Source organism: Triticum dicoccoides, chromosome 2B, assembly GCF_002162155.2.
Source record: "Triticum dicoccoides isolate Atlit2015 ecotype Zavitan chromosome 2B, WEW_v2.0, whole genome shotgun sequence".
In the NCBI taxonomy this organism is placed as follows: domain Eukaryota; kingdom Viridiplantae; phylum Streptophyta; class Magnoliopsida; order Poales; family Poaceae; genus Triticum; species Triticum dicoccoides.
Genome location: NC_041383.1, coordinates 618,378,270 through 618,404,695, shown reverse-complemented (window position 1 = coordinate 618,404,695; position 26,426 = coordinate 618,378,270). Strand labels below are relative to the sequence as shown.

General features: G+C 46.4%; 1 pseudogene; it reads right to left on the bottom strand.

The window, feature by feature from the left end:
* Window positions 1-3,137: 3,137 nt before the first annotated feature.
* LOC119365189 lies at window positions 3,138-20,761 on the bottom strand (annotated as a pseudogene).
* Window positions 20,762-26,426: the final 5,665 nt, after the last annotated feature.

Below are 26,426 nucleotides of genomic sequence, written 5' to 3'. Positions count from 1 at the left end.
TTGCTGGCTGTGCACTAGAGGAAACCATGTGAACTTGCCATCTAGGAGTATTTCTGAATGTCTATAAATTGGTATGTGTATAGGACATATGAACACCTATCTGAAGTGAGAACGTATGTAGTATACGTGAGAACATACGAAAGAAACTTGACTTCGTAGTTATATATAAAAAAAATTTAATGTAAACTTGGCTTCGCACAAGGGACATGAAATAGCTAGCGACGGGAGTTGTTGCCAAGGTACGAAAACTAAGTGTGAAATCAACCAATGAAACTTGTCAACTTGTTCAACTTGATACTGTGGATCTCTTGCAAAGTGGCCTGCCACTTACCGAATCGCTAGCAGTTGGTGCGGCCTAAAAGAATGATCATATGGGGCAATTTGCTGCCAAAAGATCACCTAAAAGAAGACAGCATTGGATGAGTATCATGTTGTCCTGGAATCTAGAGTCCTGTGATACATAGAGTACTGGCGATAAGCCTAGATAACGGTCTCAACTTGCGCTGTTGCATCCACTAAATTGTTCAACACGTTGTGGCTATAGAGCTAGGTCCTTTAAAATTAGTGCCAGATCGCCACTATATTTTGTGTGTTGTATAGAGCTGTAAAGGCCGGCGAACCTACGTAGACAGGACGACTACCTTAATTGTAGCCCAATGGAATAGATATAATTTGAAGAACAGAACAAAACAGGAGAGCTGGATCACAAGGTCAGTGAGCCAACCGTACCATTGGTCCATGGGCGATTAGGTTAGCATATCCTGGAGCAAGTGGCAATTCTCTACGCCAAAATAGAAGTTCCGGTGGGGAGGGGAGGCTGCTATAGTTTCTCATACGTGGCTCACTCCACCAACACACACACCTCCATTAAAAGGCCAAAGCTATGGTAGCTTAGCCATCAGCAAAGAAGACACTGTTTTGAGGCCAAGCTATGGTAGCTTAGCCATCAGCATCCTCTGAGCAAGCTGCTGCCTAGGAATCTAGGTCGGGATGATGGAAGACGGAGAGAGAAGAAGAAGACATGCTGGTATTGTTTCGGCTCATATCCTCGTCGAGCACATCGTCGGATGAGATGTGAGCCGAACCAATATCACTCATGTATTCTTCCTTCAGAGAGGAGTCCTGTGTGGAGATCCTGTTGACAGAGGGGGACTGGTTATTGTCATAGTCATGGTAAGTGTTATGTACTTCTGATACTCCAAGATAACAAGCTAGCCAAGGACTATAAGGGGGTCTCAGATTTCTACCACTACTAGAGCGATCGTTTTCATATCACTCTACTTACTCAAGACTAGTAATTCATACATTTGCTTTGTTGAGGCGATTATCAGATATTGGCCAGATTTACTTGTTTTCTCAAGGTCTACCTACGGCTACGAAATTATAGTGCAAGTGGCTGTGAGCCATGTAAGCATTTGTGGTTCTAGACTAATAGGAGTAGCTTTATAAGCATTTGCGGTATGATTTCTCTCTTTGATCTTGAATAAAACATGGGCACATTTGCACTTAGCAATTATGATATAAGCTATACATGAACCCGCGGAAAGGATATAGCTGTTAGAACTTTTCACGATATCTCATATTATACGCTGACAGCTTTTGGCACCGTATTCTTTTCTTCTTTGGAAAGAGCTATAACCTCTTTGGTATTGCCATACCTTTTGCTCGGATGACTTTTGCAAGGTACATAGCAATTTTTCCTGCACTTATGTATGCCTAAATTGGTTTTGAGTGTACACCGTTAAGCATTAGTGTCCTGATCAAACATCGAAATAATAATTTTACGTGATTTTAACTATCTTAACTTGATTGGTTAATTATATCTTGAACGAAAAATAGTTCTGTTACCCACATCCCCCATGAGGACATATGAAGACTTATATAGGAAAAGGTCCTTGCAAACGAGATCTTCAGTACATCATAGGACATCTGGATAACAGATAGATCTATGCATACTATAATCATGATGAGAATTCGCTCCCAAGACTCACTCCAACATCTTTGAGATATCAATGGTCCCATTTGGAAGAAATGAAAAAAAAATGTGGCAATTTTGGTTGATTGAATTCCGATAGGAAGAATTCATAATTTGTCATCTGAACATGTGAATAGCTTACAGGATCCTTCAATATTACCGTGGAATGGGATATTCCATATATAAAAATGGTTTCCTACTTGTTATGTCAACAATTCCTGTGTTTTCTAGGTGACATAGAAAAGTCAATTTTGATATATTTGTCCCCTTCTTTTGTCCCTACTGAAAAGTGAAAACTAAAGTACTACACAACACCATAATTTCTACAGTTTTCCTACTTCTGAGTTCTTAAATCCCTGCCAAGTTAATTAGGATGCCAGTTCGGAGGCGTCGTCGTACCTAGAAAAGGTCATCTGCGCAGTTTAGCTGTTGTCTGCGCTTGCTGATCCAAGGGCACATTGTCAAGCTTGCGACCTGGGATGCCCTTTTGGACCCTAGCGGCGATCAATCGCCTAACTAAAATGCCCCCGTGCTGCACAGCACCTAATTAAGCTTTATATTAACAGCTGCTACTTGCTAACGTACAGTGGCTGGATGGCCTAGCCAGCTAAGCTAGCAGGGGGGGGGAAGAATATGCACTTGTCACGCAGGATCTGCATGTGCCGTGCAAACCTTTTGTCCCGTCATCTGTTTGTTTCTTCCTACGACAGTGACTCGCCCAGTTTTGAGCCACATGTGTTCATGCGCCAACCATTGAAAAATGCTAGGGTACGACTCTTCAGACGTGAGCTTTGTGATGCCTATCTGTACACGCTATTGGTTTGCTTAATACTGGCGTGGTACGCATGCATGCAGTCTGGTGGTTGTGCCTCTGTCAGGTTACGTGTTTCGTGATTTTTCATATGCATTCTGAAAGGGATTCCACACAGATATGTAGCTATCCAACGGATAGCTCATCAGCCGTGATCTTAGCGTAGCCCTACTTATACGCCAGCATGCTGGCATCCATATGTACGACGATGTATTTGTTCGGGCCTGATGCAATGGATGGGCCATTCGTGTGCCGACTACTTCAAACCTAGAGTGAAAACAAAGTGAAAAGTTCTACAGAGTTGACATGGTCTGCCTGCTAGCTAACAAACAATCGATGAACCAGATGAACTGACACAACGGCCGCACAAACTAACCTCGATTTTACACTGTATAAGGCAGACACAAAGAGCATGTCTGAGCTACAGGTTTCAGAAGATGGTGCCAGGCAGACACAAAGAGCATGTCTGAGCTACAGGTTTCAGAAGATGGTGTGATGGCACGATGACCAAGGAAAACATTGAGACAAGTAGATAACATACTTGTACGCCCGCGTAGGATATTCCGCTGGGAACGTGTAGGGTACCAGTTGCACCAAATTGGCACCTGACAGGAAAGGACCGCTGAGCTAGGGTGAGTCGCACAGAGCACCGCTCCGCATTCTTCCAAGAACTCCTCTCTGCCAGTGTTTACAATTTCAGCGAGATCTGCAAATATCAGTTCTGGGAATATCTGATTCGCAGGTCAGATAACATCTCTTTGACCATTGCAGATCGTGGTAGCCTTCAGCATAAATTCAGCAGTTTCGAAAACCAGAACTTCCAATCAGAGTATGCAATTTTCCAACCACCAAATTTTAAATTGAACAAATTTAGAACTATCAACCCAACAGTACCCAACTTTCAAATGAAAAATACCAGAATCAAACCCAGAAAATCTGACATTCAAGAGGGGAGCACCAACTTTCATCCAGCAACTTCAAATTTTCAACAGTGAGAAACGAGTTGGCAGTATCAGGCAGCAGCACCAAGCCATCCATTGTGGTTTGGTGGGACAGAACACTGCATTTGGTTAGCATTTGATGACATACGGTGTACAACTTCGCGTCCCGGATGGACATGATTTTAGTAGTGACTTGGCAGCGATGTCTTTATGGTAGGTTCAACAAATTTCACCAAAGAGCAGAGTCCCATAACCAATCTGTCCTGTCGCCCAGTTAGTGGTGATCTTGTTGCAATGCTAGGAGGGCAACAGGGAGGCCCCGGTAAGGTCAGGAGTCAGGACATCTAATACCAGGTACGGCATCACTATGCCTGGATGCCCGCACTTTGGATGCACCGTCAATGGCAGGAGGCCAGAGGGCAGGCAAGGACCTTCATTGTCCAAGTAAACCCACAATATTGCCAGAGTTTTCAAGTCATGTAACTTAACCTTTTCACTGAAAATTCTGAAATGAATTTCCAATATTCTAACTTCCCAACCGAGCATTCCATTTTCAAGTATAAATGCTCCATAAATTAATCAATAACACAGCTCCAATCTCTTTAGTGAAAGGAATATACAAGAACTGCTGATCTTAACAATATGTATCTCTGAATGGAGAAGCCTCCCCCCTACGTTCTGCTTCTTCTTTCTGCTTGCAAATGCAAGCAAAGAGACCTCACAACTAGCACACAATCACACTCACTAACTTTTGTCACGAAGGGATGCAAAAGGTGAACTAGTTCCGGAAATTGCAAGATAAATGGATGCACCTCTTTTCACATTGTCATGTCAGAAGTAGAAGCAGCCCACAACCTTGGTGATTTTCAAAGAGTGATACTCATTGTAGTTCAGATACCCCCAGAAGCGAGAAAGACCAAGCTCCTCATACTTTGAAGACTTCGAATGCAAAATATACAAATCTTTGATGTTACTCTCAAACCTCGTTTTAATTGCGTCCACCTGTGCAGGAAGATAGATGCTCTCAAATTTCATATTATTATGTTACCAGAAAGGACATGTATATAATTAGCAGCTGCTACATAGTGCTAGGTAAGATTTGGAGGAAATGGAAACCATCAATAGTACTGCAGCAAGTAAAGTGCATGACAACAGATATTTAGCAGATCTCAGCAACTACTGATAGAACGCACCAACAAATCTATTACTGACGGTGTAATACAGGGTGGCCGCTCGGTGGGGAGCCCGGCAGCAGGCCCGTCTTGGGGCCCACGACCTGGGAGCCCGGAGAGGCGGCAAAAAGACCACCTTGGCGAGCAAGTCAAGGTGGCAGCGGCTTAGATCAGATCGATCTCCTGTAAAACCCTAGCCCCTGTCATCTATGTAAGGTAGGGGTTGGGGGTAGCAAGGCCCATTTACATCCGTAGAACCATACTCTCGCTAGACTCATACTTCAACCCTCATTGTAATCCTCGCACGATGTATCCCACCATGAATACAAAAACAAAGCAGGACGTAGAGTATTAGGCCAACTCCAACCGTCGACCCCAAACGGACGCCTGTTTAGTCCGGATTTTGTCCGTTTGGGTAGGGCAATGAGGCAGCGTCCAGCCGTTTTCCTGGATGCGTTGGCCGTGCTCCCAACACGCGGTCGCATCTGGTCCGGCACGGCCAGCTGGAGCCCCTATATGCACATTTTAACTATGCACATTGTAAAAATAGTCTCACAACCAAATAAATCAAACATTGCAAATAGTCTTACAAACAAATAGTTCCACATCGGGAAAAAACACAATCAAATAGTTTTATAACCCAATCGAAATAGTTTTAACTCCGCCTATGTCTTTTATGCATAGCCGGTCCCAAGCCCGGGTAAAGGAGGAGGGTTGTGATAGGCTTGGCGAGCCAACGTAAAAACTAGCCAGTCCCATGGGTATGAAATCCATTTGAGCGAGAGTAGTACTAGGATGGGTGACCTCCTGGGAAGTCCTTGTGAAAGGGTTTCATATATAAGGGTTGTGATAGGCTCGGCGAGCCAACGTAAAAACTAGCCAGTCTTGGGTATGAAACCCATTTGTGCGAGAGTAGTACTAGGATGGGTGACCTCCTGGGAAGTCCTCGTGAAAGGGTTTCATATCTAGCCTACCCCAACTTGTTTGAGACAAAAGGCTTAGAAGAAGAAGAAGAAGAAGAAGAAGGAAAGAAAATGAACCGATGCATCTATTGGTTGCCAATGTGATTCCACATGTGCTCAACCAAGTCATCTTGGAGCTGCATGTGAGTATGCCAACCACGCATTTCACGATGGAATTGGGCAAACTGTTCAAACGTTGCCGGTTCTTGGTGCTTAGGCTCAACATTTACACCCTGGAAATCAAACCCTTGATTGTAGATGATGTCATCACGCTCATCCTCCACGATCACACAAGCAATCATCATCTCCCAAAGCTTCTCGGTGCTCCATGTCAGTGCATGGTTTCAAACGATACCCCATCAAGATTGAAGCACACCAAAAGCACGCTCCACATCCTTCCCAGCACTCTCTTGCATTTGGGCAAATCTCTATCTCTTCTCTCCTTGCGGATTGGGTATTGTCTTCACAAGAGTTGACCACTGAGGATAGATACCATCAGCTAGGTAGTATCCCTTGTTGTAATGGTGGCCATTGATCTCAAAGTTGACCTCCGGGGAGTAGCCTTCTGCACGCCTTGCGAACACTGGAGAACGCTGAAGCACATTGATATCATTGTGAGAACCAGCCATGCCGAAGAAAGAATGCCATATCCAAAGATTGTGTGAAGCCACTGCTTCTAGTATGAGTGGCACCTTTCACATGCCCCTTGTACTGCCCTTGCCAAGCAAATGGACAGTTCTTCCACTTTCAGTGCATACAATCTATGCTGCCAAGCATGCCCGGAAAGCCCCTATCGGCATTGATCGCCAACAACTTTCTGTATCGGCGGCAATTGGCTCTCAGGTACTCAGGGCCAAAACACTGCCACCACTGCCTTGTAGAAACTGTACATTGATAGGAGACATGTGGACTCACTCATGCGCACATACTCATCCACAAGATCGCCTGGAATTCCATATGCAAGCATGTGAATAGCCGCAGTGCATTTCTGGTAAGAGAAGCCAATCTTGCTAAGGGCATCCTCTTTGCACTCAAAGTGTGGGTCATATCCGACCACTCCCTCCCGAATAAGATTGAACACATGTCTCCTCATACGGAAGCGGCGGCGGAATTGATGTGGTCTGAAGAGCGCGGTATTCTCAAAGTAACCGGCATAGAGCAGGGCATGGCCAATCTCCCTATTGTGGTTCAAGGCCGGAGCATGACCCGGGATTGATCCCCTGAACCGAGGTTGTTGCCTAGAAATGTGGTCATTGACGACCAAAGCAGCCGCCACAACCTCTTCGTCATCCAATGAACAAATGAAGTTGTGAAAAAAAATACTCGACCCCACTATCCATGGTACCTTGCGGTCGTGGTGGAGATGCGGCCGGGAAGAGCACCTCGGGCTCCCCTCACAGGCAGCGAGCAAGGTTGGCGATGGCAGCCGGCGGCTATGCAGCGCCTGTCGGAAGGTGTTGGGGTCGATGGGCGTCGCCAGCGGCCGTAGCTTCCCTGGTACCAGATGCGACGACAAAGGGCCACAAACGCTGGCAAAAACTCCTTCGAAACGCGGGCATGGGGTGGCTATGGCGAGGGGTGGTCGTGGTTTGGGCGGCCGGAAAAATGTGTGCCGGCGGCGATGGCGGGGGGAGGGGGGCAGGGGAAGAGAAAAGGAGGTTGTGTCCCCGACGGGTGGGCCAGGTGAGGACAAGGGTGTGCGTCCCGCCCGCCCACAAGCTGTCCATTTCGACGCAAACGCGGCCCAAATTTGGGCCAAGAATGGGTGGAAAGCGGACAAAAAAATGGCGTTTGTTCGTTTGCTCCCGCGCGTTGGGCCGCGATTTCTGTCCGTTTAGACCCCAACACCTTCCGACGGCCAGACCATTTGGGGTCTTGCGTTGGAGTTGGTCTTACTCCCTGGAGGCCCGAACCTGGGTAAACTCTTCGTGCGACCTCCAATCTGGTACTTACAACCATGTTCGCCACCCTACCGAGGGTACCGAGGGGTTTCTGCTCCATCAGTTGCCGCGCGAGGCACGGGCTACGTTGGTCGGAGAACGAACCTATATCGGATCATTATACGTGCCCGAAGACTTCATGTCGGGCCAGACCTTCATCTTCGGCTCCTTCGAGCTCGAGGTTCACAATCAGGGGCTGCTTTATGACGTAACGCCTCACCCCTTCGTCAACTACAACTGTTTCGGGAACATTGAGTCCGTGTTCGACGAACATGGCAATACCACATGCGTCCATGGCCCTTCATCACCACTGGCGAAAAAGGCGGCATCGATCTCGACCTGTCTCGGGGCTGCTGGATCTTCACCAACCCACCAGCCCGCCCAAACAATCAATGTCAACATGATCTTCCAGGCCACAGAAACGCGTCACGCTCAGAAGCTCATCCGACGTGCAGTCTACACGACCGCACCAACCCCGACGGACCTCCTAGAGTGGTCAGGCACCACAATAGCCTCCGGCTCCACCGACCATCCGGCCTACGTTCCCCACCCTGGCAAGTTTGCTTTGGTAGTAAATCCAATCATCAAGGGCTTCGGTCTCCCATGGTTTCTGAACTTCTGATGGACGGTGGCAGTAACGTAAATATCATCCTCCCCGACACCCTGGCCAAGATGGGGGTCTTTCCTAGCATAGCTTGTAGCCCTCGCTCACCGGCTTCCACGACTTCGTACCGGGTAGGCCGGTGCGCCCCCTCGGACGGCTCGATCTAGAGGTCGTCTTCGGGGAAGAGAAAAATTACAGATAAGAAATGATCCAGTTTGAGGTCCCCCCGTTCCAAACCGGCTACAGCGTGACCCTCGGCAGGATGGCCTATGTAAAGTTTATGGCACTGCCCACCCATGCGTACCTTCAGCTCAAGATGTCGAGGTCCCAATGGCACGATCATAATACATGACAGACCCGAGAGGGCACTCCAAACGGAGGTCGTCAACGTAGAGCTCGCCGAGAAAGCGCTGGCCTTAGCGGAGCTCGAGCACATCAAGAAGTTCGTCGACACATCTACAACAACGCTCCCAACCAAACAAATTTGATGATTATCAGAGAAGACCTCTCAAAAGGAACATAAAGCCGAACTCCTGCAATTCCTCCCGAGCAACTGGGACATCTTTGCTTGGAAACCCGCAGATATGCCCAGGTTTCCCACAAAGATCGCACAACACAGCTTCGACATCCAAAAGGATGCCAGACCAGTCAAACAAGCCCTCCGTCGCTTCGCCACAGAGAAACAGCAAGCCATCGGCAAAGAGATCGCTCAGCTCCTAGCTGCCAAGTTCATCAGAGAAGTCGCGCACCCAGAGAGGCTTGCCTGCGTTGACTACACCAACCTCAACAAATCATGCTCAAAGGACCCATTCCCTTTACCCCGCATCGACCAAGTCATAGACTCAACCGCGGGCTGCAAAGTTTTGTGCTTCCTGGACGCCTACTCTGGCTACCGCCAAATACGCATGAAGGAGTCCAACCAAGAGAAGACCTCCTTCATTGCACCTTTCGGGCCCTTCTCCTATATCACCATGCCCTTCAGGCTCAAGAACGCCGGTGCAACATATCAACGAACCATGCGAAAGTGTCCTCACGACCAGATCAGCGTCAACGTCGAGGCATACGTCGACGATGTAGTCATCAAGTCAAGACATGGCTCCGGCCTTCTCTACAACCTCAAGCAGACATTCACCAATCTGCATCACTTCAGCATAAAGCACCCTGAAAAATGCGTTTTCAGGGTACCCTCAGGACAACTCGGCTTCATGTCTCTCAACGAGGAATCGAGGCCAAACTGGAGAAGATACAAGCCATCATCAACTTGAAGCCCCTAGAAAAGATCTGGGAAGTCCAGAAGCTCACCAGGTGCGTTGCAGCCTTCAGTCGGTTCATCTCTCGGCTCAGGGAGAAAGCACTTCCGCTTTACCGACTCCTACGAAAGAATGACAAGTTCTACTGGAGCGACAAACCAAAGGCCGCATTCGTCGACCTCAAGCGTCTCCTACAATCCAACCAGCAGCTAGCCTCCCCGTTGCAGTCCGATCCGCTATATATCAGCTGTTACAGTATATGTGGATTGCACTAGACCTTTCCATCAGTTCGGACTTTTGGTTGTGTTGGCTAGTACATGAAGCTTAACATGGTACCGGTGCTAAGGTCTTGAGTTTAAACTGACTTTCGCAATTTATTAAAAATTGCTGGTAGCCCCCCTTTATGTCCACGTAGTGGCCTCTTGAGTCATACTTGAGTTTCGCGCGCCGTCACTCTCTTCCGGTTGCACGTGTTGACTTGTCATCCCCGTCACACGTGAGAGGGGGTGTTGCAGTATATGTGGATTGCACTAGCCCTTTCCATCAGTTCGGACTTTTGGTTGCGTTGGCCGTTGCAGTTCGATCCGCTACATATAGCAGCCACCACACAGGTAGTCAGTGTAGTTATAGCAGTAGAGACGGCGGGTTCTGCATCCCGTATACTACGTTAGTGAAGTGTTGACACCATGCAAGACCCGCTACCCACATTATCAGATGATCACGTATGGCATGTTCATGGTGGCCGCAAGCTACGTCACTACTTCCAGGCAAATCCCATCACGGTTGTGAGTCATGCCCCGCAATCGAACATGGTTCTATGACCATCCAAGGATTGGGGCCGGCATCGTGTGCAGTGATAGGATGAACTACGACCTACAGCTACATTTCACCAACTCCAACAACGGGGCAGAATACGAAGCCCTCCTCCACGAGCTTCGCATTTCGGCCTCCATGGGCATCTGTCGCCTCATCTGCCACGGTGACTCCAACCTCATCGCTCAACGGTGATGAAGACATTTGACACCAAAGGCCCAAAGACAGTCGCATATTGTGTTGTCGTCTGTGTACTGGAAGGAAAATTTGATGGCGCCGAACTACACCACGCCAAGCTTACTGACAACGTGGCAGCTGACAACTTGGCACGCATGGGGGCAACCCGAAAACCAGTCCCAGCTGAGGCATTCCTAGAGGTCCTACACAAGCCATTTGTGTGACTATGAGAAATCGCAGAAGAGACTCCGGCCTCCGATGGACCAAAGACCTGGACTCGATTGCTCCTCGCATACTTGATAAACGGGACCTACCCGAAGACAAAAAAGAAGTCTGGTGCATCGTTTGCAGGTCCAAGGCATACACGGTCATCCAAGGAGAGTTGTACAAGTGCAGTGTCACAGGCATCTTCCATCGTTGGGGGCTTGATATGGTCGGGCCCCTCACCACAACCCCAGGCGGTTTCAAGTTCTAGTCACCATCGACAAATTCACAAAGTGGATAGAAGCCAAGCCCGTCACCAGAGCGAAGGCTGACACAGCAATAAAATTCACCTTTGGCATAATCCACAGATTTGGAGTCCCCCACGACATCACCGATAATGGCTCCAATTTCACAGTAGACACATTCAAAGAATTCTGTCGCAATCGAAGGATCCAAATCGATTACTCGGTTTCACATCCACAGTCCAACAAGTCCAACAAGCAGGTGGAGTGCACCAATTGGTTAATCATGCAAGGTCTGAAGCTCCGCCTCATTACCCCTTTGGTCCGAGCAAAGGGAAAATGGGTTGATGAGCTGACCTCCCCGCGGTCCACAGAGGCTGCATCATGCATTCCTTCTATTAGTCCGGACCCAAGCGCTGATTCGCCCTTGCCGACCTCCTAGTGCCACCAACACGGGGCTGCATCGACATAAGAAAAACGATTTGGTAATCCTTATAAAAAGGGCATAGCCGAGGGAAGACGGAGGCTGAATAACCTCTGGTCGCATCAAAAACAAAGAGGCCTCAGGCAGTATAACACACTTGATCTCCAAATAAAACTGTTAAATGACAAGAAACTGATTCAGGTATGCATCACACGAATAAGTTTGTCTATGATGGGCATCACCCAGGCCGCAACGGCCACCACATCTTTTTCAGGCTACTCCAAGCCTACATCTAGGTCGCAGTCCGCCGCCACCATCCTGGAGGCCTCCCTCCCTTCCTCAAAGAAGTCGAATAACTGACAATCCTCAGGAATCGAAGTGGCGACGACCTCCGTGGAAACATCAGGGCGATCCACCTTTAGTTGAGCAAGAATGAACCGAGCTCCTTCGAAAGCAGCAAACTCCTGCAGCACAATCAGGCGCTCCGTTCACGAGCTCACTCAGAGGCCGTAGGCGAACGTCCACTCCACTGTGTCCGGGTTCCACATCAACCCCGACACATGGACAAGAGCTCGGGTCATCCGCCGCAACAAAGGTGCCACCACGTTCAACCTCTCTGGTGGGGAGCCCGACAACAAGCCCGTCTCAAGGCCCATGAAGATAGGCGAAGACCTAACCACAGGAGGGACCCTGGGAGCCCGGAGAGGCGGCAAAAGACTACCTTTGCAGGTGGTGGCGGCTTAGATCAGATCGATCTCCTGTAAAACCCTATCCCCTGTCATCTATATAAGGTGGGGGCTGGGGGTAGCAAGGCCCATCTACATCCATAGAACCATACTCTCGGTAGACTCATACTTCATCCCTCATTGTAACCCTCGCACGAGGTATCCCACCATGAATACAAACATCCGGAGGCGCAAACCTAGGTAAACTCTTCGTGCGACCTCTGATCTGGTACTTCCGTCCACGTTCGCCACCCTACCAAGGGTACTGACGGGTTTCTGCTCCATCAATTACCAACTGTTCACAATGTGACATAATATCCCTTTAGTGTGACCAATCTTCATCTATGGTGTTTGGTTCGGGCACAATAACAGTTTAAGCTCCAAAAAGGAAAAGGAAAAAGGAAAAGGGGAAGCACCCAGTATACTGCCATAACTTTGAGAGGGGTTCTGGCGTTTACAATTAGAATCAAACTCAATGGATTATATCAGGATTTTCCGGATAGTCGACAGGGAGCTAAAGACAGACCTACTCAACCATAGATTATTTGTTCCCAGAACTATGATACATACATCGTTCTTAGGGAGAATAATCAATGATGGTTATCAGATCAGTAAAGATCTTTTATGTGCATGCTGGAGTTGAAAGAATAAACCCAGAAGACACAATGTAGTACTTCCAAACAACTTTGTCCATGTGAAATCAAGAGAATACCTGAGAGAAGTTTATAAGAGAATGCAGATTAAGCTGATTAACTGTTGATTCCGAAAGGTCATTAAGACTCTTAAAACATGACCGGAACTCCAAAGCTTGTTGAAGCATGCTTTTGATTATGGTGGCAACTGGTTTTGTCTCATTGGATAAGAAACATCTGGAAAAAAACACCATGCAGTTAGAAGCAAACGTAATATAACACAAGAAAAAATCCAATATTATAGTCAGTACAGAATTAGCAAAAGAGATGATACTCAGGAAGTATAGACACCAAGTAAATGGGATAAACGAAGTTCTCTTGGCAGCTAAGAGATAATGTCAGAAGTACCAGATTCCCTTGCTTTCTATCCTACTTGGAAGAATTAGATATTCAATTGAACAGCCAAATGTGAGTTTGTGACAGGATAAAACAGTATAGTAGTCTAATAATTATATTTATTATGCTCATTACAATAAATCACACTAGTTCACGGCATGAACCACAATTAAAAAAAAACAGCTGCATAAATTGCCTATATACATGTAGTAAAATGAAAACTAGTTTCATTTTTGGGTAAAGGCCTTACATGTGAAGTGCGTCTGTAACATAACACAAATGGACATACTCGATATCCCGCATATCTTTAACCTACAGAATAGTTGAGATCAGTACACGCGCAGCCACCCAGAAAAGCTCAATCCAAGTAAGATCATTATCTCAAAAGAGGTAATACGTTAATAGATAATAAACTCGTGATGTCTAAAAAAGTATATTTTCATCCTCTTTGAATGTAAGTAACATAACTACTATGCCAACAATATATTATACCTGATGTTTAAGGGAATGTTGAAAACGACGCCATGATATATCAGACAAATTGCAATGGTGGTACTGCTGTAATGTTGATAGAAAATGGTAAACTTGATGTCTGATAAAAGAAAGGATAGTTATGTCAAGAAACAAACCAATGAAATAAGGACACATAAGTCAATAGTAGAGGAACAAAAGGCATTCACATAGTAGAAGCAACTACACATGAGACCATTGAGATAATTCATTATGCTTCCGCATAAAAATGGAGGATGCTATTTTAGATAATATGGACGTTGGTCTGTGCAATTGCAAATCAATAATTAACCATCCAAAATGACAATATTTTTCTCAGAAGATTAAAAGGTTCAACCCTCCAGAAATGTTTTCAACAGTACATGATGTAACTTGAATTACATCTGACTAATTCTACTTTTTGGAATGTTGTTTGGTATAAACAGGTCAATTTTGCAGTAGTACAAAAAAGATAAAATTAACGATTTTGTTTTGACAAATGTGGCAATTACAAATGTCATATTTATAGCAGGTTTAAGGAACTACTTTCCTGATCATCAACCACAATCTATTTGGCTATGGTTATCTAATACTAGAAAACTACTGAATGAATAACCAAACATGAATGCAACAGTTACTTTTATTATGACTTGGATATGCCAACATGTATTGCAGTTTGAGATATTTTTAGAATAACAAGATTTACCAACAGATCAAACCTTCAAATACTCGAAACAAATCAGACATTATGTTCTTAACACTTCAGTGGAAGTGCCAAACTGTTATGAGGAATATTTTAATGCCACAAAGCTTTGGAAAGGTTTTCTATGTGCGTACCTCACTTTCATCACAGAGTTTAATTCTTTCAACATATCAGGTCTACTGCGGCCAGAGCGACTGATTAACTGTGTCAACTCCTACAATAAATTAGCATATTATAGTCACATAGCAGCAAATAAGTCCCACGTCACCACAATTATGGATATTCACATTTGTTGACAGAAAAATATTCTTGTAACTTCTCTTGAAGAAAATTTAGTAATAATCACTCGATGGTAATTTTGTATGTGAACAAAGGGCACTCCACAAACTTGTTCAGTTTCAAATAGATCCTACGTCTGGATTGGGTCTGAGAACTCTCTGTCCCCCGACTGATGCGAACTAACAATGACGACCCCTAAAATTTCTGTGTAGTGCTTATTTATTTATTTTCTCTTGCCTAATTGCCTCCAGCTGCAGCCTTGCGGGTTTTGCCATACATACAGATAATAACAGAAGTTTACATGGCATGTACATTTCAATGAATTAAGACATCGATAAAGGAATCACCTTTAGAAACCGCCATACTTCAGTCAGTGAAAAGACTGCAAACCTGACTTGAACAAGGTAACAGAATATTTCAGCATATCTCCTAAGTGCCTCCTCTGTAATGACAATATTCACTGGCCAATCAACTTTATAACCCAGCAAGAAGTCATCCAGCATGTGAAAACCTGGCCGCCAAAAGTTGGGCCGTCAATAATTTGAGAAACAAACCTTCAGTTCTGAAGCCCAAAAACTATAGTCAAGGACAAGATCAAATTATTACCATGTTCAGAGGCTGCCACAGAAATGACTGGCTGTTCTTTCATGTATATAAACAGTTTTTCCTTATAAGGATCGGTATCACATGAAGACCTCTGCAAGGCCAAGTCAAGAAGCCCTTGGATCTCTGCTCTTTTCTGCTCAGACTTAACAGAGAACCATTTCTGCATGGGGGGGAGTCAGACTTAACAGATTTGTGCATATAAACATGAGTGCATGGCGTACAGGCTAAAACAAAAACAGTTGGATAAAATTACCTTATGATAAATGGAAACAACAAAAGATTCTGCCCAGTCAGCTAGTTCCATGAAATGGTACCGTCGTAGTGCTAGTAGATGTCCACAAAGATCAAAACCCTCCTCAAGCAACTTCATTGTGAAGCTGCTAACATATTTATATCTTTTATTACAGTTAAGGAATAACAGGTAGAAAGAAAAATACTGGCCAACAACTTTAGTGGTTTATAAGCTTTAGAATCATAGCCTGGATCAGATTTATTTTTTCCCCCAACAAGATGGTTATTTACTTGTAAAAGCAGTTGATGAACCTAACACATGACAGATGGACTAAGTTTGACAAAAAAAAGGCATTTAAAAGACAGTACATCACAAATTAGCGTTCGTGAAATAGTCTATGATGTTATGCTGATAGTAATAGTAGAATGAACAAGAGGCATTATGATCAATCTGACATTATGAACTGCACTGTACAAGCATATACAATTAAGGATACTGAAGCAGAACTTCTTGTATAATGCACTTGTCAATAGCTATATCAAGTGGCATATCAGATGCTGAACTACTATCTCCAGCTATCTTTTCTGTTGATTTAGCAGTATATTCTAACAATTTCTCCCATAATGCTCCCCCGCAGACATTTTTTGGAAGATTATCACTTGCTTCCGTTTCTCCTGATGAAGCAAGGTATCCCTGACTCCCTGTCTTAGCTTGAAGAAGCTCGCTGGAACAATCAGGCTGTTTAGAAATCTGAGCAGTGGAATGTACAACCTTTGTAGCTCCGGCTTCAGACTCCACAAGGGACGTGCTTCTTTCACAGTATACTTCACATGGATTTGTGACTGACTCGAAAGCAAAGCTTTCAAGTGCTTGATTTTTCCATTTTCCTCGCAAGTCACTCTCCATATGATGACCAGCCGCATTCTTCAGAATGGGATTGGTGCTGAGATTGTAAGAAATGCTAGAATTCCATGAATGATTTATCTTGCAAGACTTATCTGTGTGTGATGGACAAACTACATCATCATGTGATACTTGCTCCACTGCACTTTCATTGTCAGTATACAGAAACTCATCAACTAAACACATTTCCAGGGGAACTACTAAATGTGTTCTTCGGAAATTTGCCAAATGGCCAAAATTTACTATACTGGTAATCCAGTTCTAGAGCATCAGGCATCACATTATGTTCCACATTCTGCGAGTGCACGGGAACGTTGCTGCAACCCAAATCAACATTTCTATGGTGCTCATCATTAGGGCTTGAAGAGTTTGTCCCGTTGTGACGAGAACTAGTTTGATATGAAAGCACATTTTGGGTTTCTGAGGAGCATTTTGCTTCACCTGTGCTTGCATAGTACAATGAAAACCTGGAACTAGATAAATTACCACAAGTGATGCCACTCTCAACCTCAATTTCATCCATAGAACTATAAGAAGAAGAGCATTCTGAAGATTCCAGAGGATCTAGTTTATCTGAAGATTCTTGCGATGTTGAATAAGCATCATTGTCTTTTTCATCTGCAGACATACTGTGAGAAAGGACAGATCAGACTAATCTGTTGTGGTGAAGACTTATGATGTACACTGCTCGCATGAGTAAAAAAAGAGTATGCACAATAAAATACAGAAGAAGTGAATGAAAGTGGCAGATTTAATATTGCTACAAAGGTAGATCCAGGACGTACATATCACAAGTTGGTAGAGCATGGATGCCGCCATACAATAGCTCCACATCTGAAACTGATGTGTCTAGAGGGCTTTTACTTTTATGCAGGGAGTTTGACGGAGGACCAAAAGGAATTATCTGAAACATAACTTCATGTCATAAAGTGTGATTTAAAAGCATAGTTGACCCAGTATATTAGTACTGTTGCTTTGGCAAGGGTGAAAAACAGACTAGTTAATTCTGGAACTAAAAGTAGAGTGCTAACCAGACCTCAATATTTAAGAAAAAATGATGGAGCTTCTCTAGCATTGACTTGTACATAGCGTCTCTCTGACATATTACTGCTTCAGCCTTGCTTTTTGAGAAAGTAAATGAATTCACTGAGCACTCAATTGGCGTACCAAACCATGGGAGAATTTCCTCCAGAAGGATAGTTTTACTAGCGTCGTAATTATCTCCTCCAGTAGAACAAAGATTGCATGACTTTACAACCTTCATGAGCACTTGAAGCTGCTGCCCAGTGCGTAAAAGAGGATTGCATATATCTTTCAGAAAACATGGAACAGATACATGATTACTTCCCTGTTGGCAGCGATACATGATAAAAACTTAATTAGATCTACTGGAAAAGGAATAACATTTTCATGGTTCAAATGCATGGGTTTATGTGAAGAGTGGAGCATATATCTGAATTTCTGATGTTGAGAATAAATTAGGTCAATAATGACCGTTTAGGCATTTTTCCTTGAAGCTTCACAAAGACAAGAAGTGATGTCTTACCTTGAAGGGCAATGCAGTGACACCTAGTGTTTGTGTTATGAGAAATTCTTCATAAGGGTCGTCAACACTAGCTCGGTAAATCCATAACTTAATGAAGTTACAGTATGGTTCACAGGAACGAATGAAGAGATATTTCAAAAGAGCATAGTGAACTGGATCAGCATCCTACAATTGAAGGGAAATCATTCGACATTTCAAAACCTTTGTCATATGTAGAACGTGAACAGAAGGATATGTCCAAACAGAAACTTTCAGTACAGAAGCACAAATTTATGCCATCAGATAAAGAAAAACTAGCATGATCTTGTGGTAGCTGGTAATCTACAAAACTGTGGCGTTGATTGCCATGTTACAAAGAAATGTCAAAGAAATTAACCCAGCCCAGCAGAAAACAAGTAAGCAACTGCGTACACATATAAAGCATAAGAGGAATAAGATGCTCGGCTATGTAGAATATGAAACTAAACATAGCCCAGGGCTCATAGCACCATACAAACAAGAGAGTAAATGCATTGTCGATATAGAACAGAGAATATCAACAAAAAAATGAAGCAGTAAGTTCCACAGTTTCATTAAATTTTGTTAAGTAAATATGGGAGGGGCTATCACACCATCCTAAATCTTGCATTGCTTATTTGCTTCTCAATGGAGGACAGAAATTGCTACCAGTATCTCTGCCAGCTATTCTAGAACAATGAGTATGAAAACTTGGCAACACTTCAGGGTGATTATTACCAAAAAACTTAGATAAATAAAAAGCGGCAAAGAATAACTTGAAAGGAAATTTTATTTGATAACATTTCCAAACTTGACAGATTCTCTCTCAAAAAGTTCCTTTTCTGGATAATTACAGCAAATATGACCTAAAATCCCATGGCCGTTTCAAACAAGGCATTGGTAAGTCTGAAATGTTCAGTGTCATAAGGAAAGCTTAGATCTTGTTATTAAGCATGCAAACCAAAGACATTGGCAAGATAAAATATAGATACAAAGTAGCGGACAATAGGAGATCCCTTTAAAAGTTTATTAAATTGAGTTAAACCGAATAGTAGGATTTAAACAATAAGACGATTGCTTAAATTGAGTTAAACCGAATAGTAGGATTTAAACAATAAGATGATTGCTTACACGAAGGCGGACATACAAATAAGAAAGCAAATCAGTGCCCCGCGGAAAATTCTCAAACTCCAAGTTAGAATCAGTAGTCAAACCCTCCTGGCATAATGCAAGACCTGCAAACTTAGGAAAACAAATATTTCCAAGGGACTTAATATGCCTTCTCAACTCCTCGGTGTGGAGATAAACTTCCAGAAGAGTGATTTCAGAGCTAGAATTACAACTAGCTCTACCTGAGGTCATGGAAGGTCTATCAGGTTGTCCCACTGACCGCCTCAGCTTAACTGAAGGTGGTAAAGTATTCAAGGAACAGAAATAGCCTTCTAGAACTTTTTCAACTGCTGCAGCAAATGCTTGGTTAACTAGACTATAAGGAGGAGAATGCTCAGTATCTTTGTCATCAGAAACATCATGTCCATGTCCTTCTCTATTTCCACAATTTACTTCTCGACTTTGGAAAAGATAATAGTGCACAAACTTGCGCAGGAAGAAAACTGCAAGACCTGTAGAGCCTATAGAATTGAGAATATGTCCTATAGAGGCAGTGCTAGATGACCGTGACCACACATTTGCAATGCGATGAGATGTCCTGTCTGCCGGACTTGAGGAGAACAACACAGAAAGCTCGTCAATCTCATCTAACGATGATTTGACACCATGCAGTGCATGCAAAGCCAAACGAACCAAAGCAGCATCCTGCAGAATAAAGATGATCCTCGCACCCATCAGCAATATAATACTCCCTCAGTCTAAAATAAGTGTCGTGGTTTTAGTACGAAATAGAATGGCATTACCCAGAGGATATAACACAAACACATCTATAATCGCTTCCCAAATACTCCCTCCGTTCCATATTGCTCGTCGCTGATTTAGTACAAAATCAGCGACGAGTAATATGGAACGGAGGGAGTATCTATTCAGGTTATAAGATGTCATCAGTAATAATCATCACATCACTAGCAATTCGCACCTAACTTACTGCATCAGATTAAAACTTCATTTGAAGAATGTCAAAACATTCATGCCTATCAATACCACATTTAAGGATCCCAGAACAGATAATTCAAAACTTCCCCCACTTCACTACCCATACTCAGTAGCCATTTCGAGTAACCCTATTTCACAGAAATCTGCCTACATTCCTAACTGCCTACTTATTCTGGCCACAATCCCCAACCGGAGCAACTTGTTTTAACAGAACAACTGCGTCCTCTCGCTTTCTCTGCTGAGGGGCACTGCAGACTGCACCCAAAATTTCTCCCTATGAATGTCGCAACTCCCCAAGTAGTTTTGGTTTAGTAGCCACAGCGGGTCGTAGCATAATGCTGAATTTAGCTGGGTTCAGATATTTCACTCACAGGAACGGAGGTGAGCTCGTAGATTGGATCCCGAGAGGACGCCCTACAGGGTCTGGAACACCGGCGGACGCACTCTCGGGGGCGATGGAATCCCAAGCTGCAGGCGGCGTCCAGGGGCCGTCCACGCGGAGGCTGACGAGCAGCGACGAGAGGCTGGAGGCGGCGGCCTCCATCCGGAGGTCTATCACCCTAGCTAGGGTTATGGTATGCTCTCCAATGTGGTGTGGTTCCGCGCGTAGATGAAGAGATACGGGAGCAGAGGTGGGCGGATTGTCACACCTGATACATGAGTATCGGTGGCAGCAATGCTAGACGTACAGGAAGTTACAGGGGGTTTACGGGGCTGTTGGGGTGTGATTGGCAGAGATCTAATTAGAAGGGCAGGCCCACCAGTGAAAATCAGGGGGGCGCCAGTTAGATGAAGCCACGTTCTCTCCCTGTAAAGTTTTGTATCAATCACCCTGTATGTCTAGTATTATTGGTATCGGTGGACCTGGAAGGTGAAATAGATAGAAAGGGGTGAGCGTGTGTGTGCCAGTGGGCCACATGTGGCCAGGCGTGTGTGTGCAAGTATAAGAGACCTACCCTGTACTCCGTGGAGGATATGAAATAAGAAAAGTCTAGTTGCCCTCATCCCCTTTCTCTCCTTCTCACCTATCCTGCTCCTCTCCTCGTCCCTTACCTCTGGCCGTGAAGCCGATCCCCTCTTGGGTCGTCACATTTGGTATCTCAGAGCCAGCAAAATTTCCTTAAATTTTGTCCCGCCGCGATTCTTCCTACTCCCTTGGTCAGATCGGTAACATCCACCGCCGCAGGTGCGATTTCACTCCGGTGAGGTCGCTCGAAATCCTCGGCGGGGTTCGATCTACTCGGGGCTGGAGCCACGGCGCCCTCCAAGCCCTCAGCGCAGGCAAGGCAGGTGATAGCCGCCATGGAAACTCAGACAGCCAACCTCACCGCCCTGATGGAGAAGCTCCTGTCCAGATTCGACGAGGAGAGGGACTTGGCAGACAAGCGAGCAGACGCGCAGACGGCGTTCAACACTCAGGTCTCCCACGAGTTGCAGAGCTTGTCGAAGCAGATCGGCCTTACTCAAGCAGAGGTCGATGACGTGCGTAAGGCTGCGTCCGCGTCCGCGTCGTCAACCCCATCCACGGGTTCCCAGGTGGACGATCCATCGACGGCGGTGCTACACACACCTGCCGTGCGGACGGGGCCTCCACCACCACCACCCGATCCGCGCGTCGCGTCTCCGCCAAGCGCCCTGCCCATACCGCAGACTATCGCGGGGTCAGCGCCGCTCGCACGGCTCACAAACGAAGGGCCGCCACTTCTATCCAAGCCAGATGACCAGATCGGGTTGCCGGAGCGGGGGTTTCAGTCAGCACCAGCGCCACGGGAGGAGTACTCCGTCAGGCCACCCAAACATCATTTCCCTCGTTTCGATGGTGCTGCCCCCCGTGTTTGGCTGGATCGTTGCTTGGCTTACTTCGAGCTCTACCATGTGCCACAACACAACTGGGTGGCAACGTCAGCACTCTACGTCGAAGGCCATGCCGCTCTCTGGCTTCGGGCCTTCCGTCAGACGCATCCAGTGATCACTTGGGATTTGTTTCGCCGGGCAGTGGAAGAGGAATTCGGCCCTGAGGAGTTCGAGTCCTCGATGCATGATTTGTTGCAGCTTCGACAGACATGCACAGTCGCAGAGTACAGGCAGCAATTTGAGGTGCACATGTACAACATGATCGCACTCGACGCCACATTGAGCTCCAAATTTTTTGTCACCCAATTTTTGCTCGGCCTCAAAGATGAATTGCGAGCCGCGGTGCGCATCCAAGCACCGACCAGCATTACCAGAGCCACCGTATTTGCACGCATACAGGAGGAGGAATTGGACATTCAGCGCCCTCGCCTACGACCCGCTTCTGCAGGACGGCCACCGCCACTGCCTAGCGTGCCACCGGCGTTGGGACGTCCTCCCCCAACACCATCAGTGCCACCTGCCACTTTAGTACCCCGCGTCGTTCCGGCACCTAAGCAAGCCCCGGACGACTTCGGGCGCGAGCGGCAGCTGCGAGACTACAGACGCCAGCATGGCCTCTGCTTTCGTTGTGGTGACAAATACTCCAGGGACCATCAATGCAAACGCTCAGCGCAGTTGCTCACAATAGAGGCGGTGATCATGGGGAAGTGCTATCTGACGAAGCCGTGCACGCGCTGCAGTTACTTGATGAGCCAGACGGGGCTGCAGAGCCCGCGTGCTGCCTTCTTTCTGCACACGCGATGGAAGGCACGGAAACAGCGGAAACCATTCGCCTGCGAGCAACTGTGGGTAACCAGACGATGCTGCTGTTGGTGGACTCGGGGAGCACGCACAGTTTTGTCAAATCAACATTTGCTGTCAGAATTGGAGCAACAACAACACCCATTCCTTCCATTGCTGTACGGGTAGCCAATGGCCAGCAACTGAACTGCACAGCCATGGTACCGCAGCTCCAGTGGTGCAGCCAGGAACACACATTCAGCACAGATATGCGTGTGCTGGACTTGGGCGTCTATGATGCAGTTCTCGGCGTCGACTGGCTAGCGCAACATAGCCCCATGAAGTGTGATTGGCAGTTGAAAACAATGCAATTCGAGCATGATGGGACAGCAGTACACCTACAGGGAGTTAGATCGGATGAATCGCCAACCCTTACTGCTTTGGATGCTGCTTCTCTTTGGCAAATGCATGATGCAAACGAGATTTGGGGGGCTGCTTTAATAGAACTCCAAGTGGCGCCAATACCAGATTCAGCAACAGCTCAACCACCACCAGTTGTGATCCAACGCATTCTAACGGAGTTCAGTGATGTCTTTGCTGAACCTACAGGATTACCTCCCCGCCGTCAATACGACCATGCTATCACTCTAGAACCGGGGGCCACACCAATCAACTGTCGCCTGTACCGTTATTCTCCATTGCAGAAAGACGAGATAGAGCGTCAGGTTACGGAAATGCTGCGGACAGGGATCATTACTCATAGTATGAGTCCCTACGCCGCTCCTGTACTCCTGGTGAAAAAGAAGGATGGAACCTGGCGCTTCTGCGTAGATTACAGACGCCTGAACATGGTGACCATCAAAAACAGATTTCCCCTTCCCGTCATCGACGAGCTACTGGATGAACTTGCGCGTAGATGAAGAGATACGGGAGCAGAGGTGGGCGGATGGTGGTGAGAGCCGAGCGGCGGCGAGGTGCGGATGGCCGGGAGGGTTGGCAGCCCCGGCAAAGGGAGTGGCGAGGAACCGGAGGAGAGCAACGAGAGCGGCGGAAGCGAACCGAGGAAGAAGAGAATTTTGCGGTTTTTTGCTGAAGCGTCAGATTATGTTTGGACGGTCGGTGATGGTGTCCATGGCATAAAAGCCAATTGTTATTACTTTTTTTCTTGACAAACTGTAGGTTAAAAGAGGTGCCAAATTCACTTTTCAGCCTTTTTGGTACGGATGACTTATGTTGCTCAGCCGAAGCCACAAAAAAATTCTGGGCATCGGAGACTTAGCTCCAATGCCAAACTCTTCAAAGCTGGCTTGAAGCCGCCGGTAGCTAGATCAATGGACTTGCTTATTCCTTATTTTACACCACGCGGTGCCCTCCATTGTGAAGCTGGTGCCGTAACTTTTTCCTTGGACATCGATGCTGATGTGGCATCTTTCTAATTAATATGGCACCGATAACATAGTGGAAGGCCCTAGGCCTTCTTTTGGTTTAAAGGATTTCTAAAAGAATTTTGGAGGTTTCTAATCTTTAAGATTTTTTTTCCTTCATGGGTTGTTTGATTCATCATAGAGTTATTATTCATAGGTTTTTTTAAGGATTCACTTGTACTAGTTTTCATAGAAAATTTCCATCCACTCCAACCTCATATGAAGAAGCATACATTTTTCATGCGCATATCAAACGCTCATACTAATCATGTAGAATTGAGGATGACATGCCACTCTATTCCTTTGTATTTTTTATTCATGTGTTTTACAAATCATGTAAATCATATAGGCCGAGGGCTGAAGGTAACTCCAACGAGGCACTGCATTTTGTCCACCCGCGCTCGTTTGTGTCCAGACAAAAAGCACGACCCAATTCGCCGATGCAACAGACGGGTCTGTTTCCATGTCCGCTTTAAGCCATTTCCGGCCCAGATTTGGGTCGGGTTTGCGTCCACCTGGACACGCTGTGCACGCCCATGACGTTCTCCCCTTGACCTCCCCTGGCCCGTCGGTCGGTGGCACGCCATCTCCACTTCCACCATTCCTCACCCAAAACCCTCCCGCCTAGAGCCATGGCCGACACGTCAACCCTGCCACCGCCCCTGTCGTGGCCACTCGCATCATGCGCCAAAGAAGGAGATCACCCCAGAGCAGAGAGCGGCCGATATGGTGATGTGGGCCAATCGGTGGGGAGAGAGAGAAGATGATCAATGAGGGTGGCTAAGGGGATGGTGCCGAAGACGCACAAGGCCAAGATGTCGGATTCAGGGCTCCACAGACCCAAGAAAGGTTCAAACTCTAGGGCGTGTGCGAAGAACTCAACCTCTCCAGCCAACAGATGTGCCACTCTCACAGGCTAGCTCGACGAACGGGAAAGGGAAGAGACACGGCAGTTTGCCCAGGTTCGAGCCACCTTGCGGTGTAAGACCCTACTTCAGCTTTGGCGTGGATTGGCCTCGCAAGGGGCTGAGGATGAACTAGTACAAAGTAAGAACAACCTCAGTAGGTCAGTTCTTGTGCGGGTGTGAACTAGTGAGGGTTCGGGTTTTGGATGCCCTCCTACGGTGGTGGGTAAGCTATATTTATAGTGGCCTCGCTCCTCTTCCTCCAAAACGAGGGCGGGAAGGGATCCCACAATGGCCAAGTTTGAAGGAAGACAAGTAGTACATCTTATCCTGACGAAAGGTGGCCTTCGCCTACAAAACTTTTGGTCGTGACGCCGTGGTGGGCTCGACGATGACATCCGTCCTTCCGTCCTAGTGGTCTTGGTCTCGTTGCACGGGAATGGAAACCTTTGGCTGAATCCTTGGGACCCCGCGCCTGCGCTTGCCTTCTTAGCACCAAAGAGGAAACCTGCTGCTCTGCGCCCGCTGGCGCCCGCATGGCCTTGGTTGTCATGGCTTACGTCACCTCAACCTCATGAGGTGAGCGCCTGCATAGGAAGCTCCGCTTCTTAGGAGGCCCCCTAGGGAGGCCGCTCCCTCCGGAGGTCTTGGTGCCGTCCGCCTCGCGAGGCTTGGCCCCTCGTGAGGGTCTTGTCTTGTCGATGCTGAAGCTGGGTCGTACCAGGCCATTGATGGAGCCACTCCATGGGCCGCAGGCAGGCAAGTCTGGGTACCCTGGTTCGCAGAATGCCAACAGTAGCCCCTGGCCCAAGGCGCGCTCGGACTTGGCTTAGAGGCGAGGCCAAAGGGCAAGGGCGAAGCGCCGCGGGCCCCAATCGCCTATGGACTGAGTCGACATGTGGTGCTTGATGGGACGTGGGCGTCTCCACTTCCCCATGCTGCCTCGGCAACCGTTCGGCTTGACGACTGCCTGCTGATAACCCACAAGTATAGGGGATCGCAACAATTTTTGAGGGTAGAGTATTCAACCCAAATTTATTGATTCGACACAAGAGGAGCCAAAGAATATTCTCAAGTATTAACAATTGAGTTGTCAATTCAAACACACCTGAAAGACTTAATATCTGCAGCAAAGTACTCCCTCCGTCTGAAAATACTTGTCATCAAAATGAATAAAAAGGGATGTATCTTGAACTAATATATGTCTAGATACATCCCCTTTTATTCATTTTGATGACAAGTATTTCCGGACGGGGGGAGTGTTTAGTAGCAAAGTAGTATGGGAGTAACGATAACAGTGGCAAAAGTAACAGTAGCAGTTTTGTAGCAATCGT